This window comes from Bactrocera tryoni, chromosome 2 (assembly GCF_016617805.1).
Source record: "Bactrocera tryoni isolate S06 chromosome 2, CSIRO_BtryS06_freeze2, whole genome shotgun sequence".
Classification (NCBI taxonomy): Eukaryota; Metazoa; Arthropoda; class Insecta; order Diptera; family Tephritidae; genus Bactrocera; species Bactrocera tryoni.
The window spans coordinates 62,960,186-62,963,267 of NC_052500.1; positions in this window are offsets into that span (position 1 = coordinate 62,960,186).

A 3,082-nucleotide genomic window follows, 5' to 3' on the forward strand; every position below is an offset into this window, starting at 1 on the left:
AGCAGCGCGCCAGTCGTTTCTTCTTTTCGCTACGTGGCGCCAATTGGATATTCCAAGCGAAGCCAGGTCCTTCTCCACTTGGTCCTTCCAACGGAGTGGAGGTCTTCCTCTTCCTCTGCTTCCCCCGGCGGGTACTGCGTCGAATACTTTCAGAGCTGGAGTGTTTTCGTCCATCCGGACAACATGACCTAGCCAGCGTAGCCGCTGTCTTTTAATTCGCTGAACTATGTCAATGTCGTCGCATATATATCTCGTACAGCTCATCGTTCCATCGAATGCGATATTCGCCGTGGCCAACGCGCAAAGGACCATAAATCTTTCGCAGTACTTTTCTCTCGAAAACTCGCAGCGTCGACCTATAGGAAGGTTGTTGACATCGTCCAAGCCTCTGCACCATATAGCAGGACGGGAATTATGAGTGACTTATAGGGTTTGATTTTTGTTTGTCGAGAGAGGACTTTGCTTCTCAATTGCCTACTCAGTCCGAAGTAGCACCTGTTGGCAAGAGCAATCCTGCGTTGGATTTCCAGGCTGACATTATTGGTGGTGTTAATACTGGTTCCTAAATAGACGAAATTATCTACGACTTCAAAGTTATGACTGTCAAGAGTGACGTGAGAGCTAAGTCGCGAGTGCGACGACTCTGTGTTTGATGAGAAGGGATATTTCGTCTTGCCCTCGTTCGCTGCCAGACCTATTTTCTGTGCTTCCTTGTCCAGTCTGGAGAAAGCAGAACTAACGGCGCGGGTGTTGAGGCCGATGATATCAATATCATCGGCATAAGCCAGCAGCTGTACACTCTTATAAAAGATGGTACCTTCTCTACTAAGTTCTGCAGCTCGAACTATTTTCTCCAGAAGCAGGTTGAAAAAGTCACACGATAGGGAATCGCCTTGTCTGAAACCTCGTTTGGTATCGAACGGCTCGGAGAGGTCCTTCCTGATTCTGACGGAGCTCTTCGTGTTGCTCAGCGTCAGTTTACACAGCCGTATTAGTTTTGCGGGGATACCAAATTCAGACATCGCGGCATAGAGGCAGCTCCTTTTCGTGCTGTCGAAAGCAGCTTTGAAATCGACGAAGAGGTGGTGTGTGTCGATTCTCCTTTCACGGGTCTTTTCCAAGATTTGGCGCATGGTGAATATCTGGTCGGTTGTTGATTTTCCAGGTCTAAAGCCACACTGATAAGGTCCAATCAGTTTGTTGACGGTGGGCTTTAATCTTTCACACAGTACGCTTGATAGAACCTTATATGCGATGTTGAGGAGGCTAATCCCCCGGTAGTTGGCGCAGATTGTGGGGTCTCCTTTTTTATGGATTGGGCATAGCACACTTAAATTCCAATCGTTGGGCATGCTTTCGTCCGACCATATTTTACAAAGAAGCTGATGCATGCACCTTATCAGTTCTTCGCCGCCGTGTTTGAATAGCTCGGCCGGCAATCCGTCGGCCCCTGCCGCTTTGTTGTTCTTCAGGCGGGTAATTGCTATTCGAACTTCTTCATGGGCGGGCAATGGAACGTCTGCTCCATCATCATCGATTGGGGAATCGGGTTCTCCTTCTAGTGGCGTTGTACCATTCAGCAGGCTGGAGAAGTGTTCCCTCCATAATTCAACTATGCTCTGGGCATCAGTGACTAGATCTTGAAACCTTCTGTAAGCCGCCGCATTTTTCTTTAGAATTTTTGATTACATTGTTGCCTAAAAAATAACCCAGCTAACTTTGTGAAGATACATTGTCAAATGTGAAAGCTTTCCATACAAGAACTTGATTCCGATCTTTCAGTTTGTATGGCAGCCATGTTATATGGCTCGGCAGTTCCGACAAATGAGCAGCTTCATGAAGAGAATATTAAGTTTACAAAATTTCAAAGCCATATCTTAAACTACTTAAAACTGAGGGACTAGTTCGTATATATGCAGACAGACAGACGGACGAACGGAGTTGGCTAAATCGACTCAGTTCAACATACTGATCATTTATATATATTTTATAGGGTCTCCGACGCTTCCTTCTGGGTGTTACAAACTTCGTAGTAAACTTATATACCCTGTTCAGGGTATAAAAAGTAAATTGGCAATTAAAAAAATAAGACTTTGTTCTAAAAACTTTTCATATAGTTTTGTGATTGAGTCCAGTATTGTTTGAGCACGCATCAAAGAGAAAAATGCACCACTTTTTACAATTAATTTTTCTTCGAGCAAAGGCGAAGACTCATTTCAGGCGGCTGTAAGAGTTAAGCAAGGTTAATCAGATAGTTCAATAAGCCATATAGACTAGATTGCTCCTTTGCGTTACCAGATGGAGTTCATTTGCTGAGTCCTGGAGGAGTAGTCACCCTTTCGGATGCATGCGCTTGATGCGAATTTTAACAGACTCTGCAGCCTCACTATCGAAACCTCCTCCAGTGTATCATACTGTGGATACACCAGCTGCTTATAGCGTAGTCTAGCCAATGCGTGACAAATACACAATAGATAATCCATTGCTCTGCAGGTGCCATGCTCTAAACATTTTTTGCAGTATTCTCGATCTGTCAGCCCCATCCAGCGGGCGTGTGTCGCCACCAGACAGTGACCAGTTAGCATCCCTATCATGTTCCCACATCCTTTACTTTCGAGTGCTAATAAGAATTTCGTTTACTCCGATCTACTGTTTTTGATTTTCATTTTCTGTGGAGATTGTCGTACATACAATGTATGAATTTCCCAAAATTGATCAAGTTTTCGGGTGCTAGCCGTGCACCATTCTTGGCAATGTCGTCCACTATTTCATTGCTCTCAATGCCTTTGTGACGCGGCATCCAGTAGAAGTGAAGTTGCTTGCTTCTAGCAACACTTTCCATTGCTGCATCCCAGGATACTTCTGACCGATATGCGAGATTACTGCCTTGGTTGCTGCTTGATGACTCTGTATTTGCCTGCATGAGCATTAGAGGCCAACTCCGCGGCTTTCGCAATAGCAAGGACCTCAGCTTGAAATGTACTGCAGTGGCCTAACTCTGGACAGTATATTCCCGCACTAACTACATGGTTCTTTTGCGAGCCATCCATATAGATTTTTAGAGTGTTGCGCGTAGCTAACA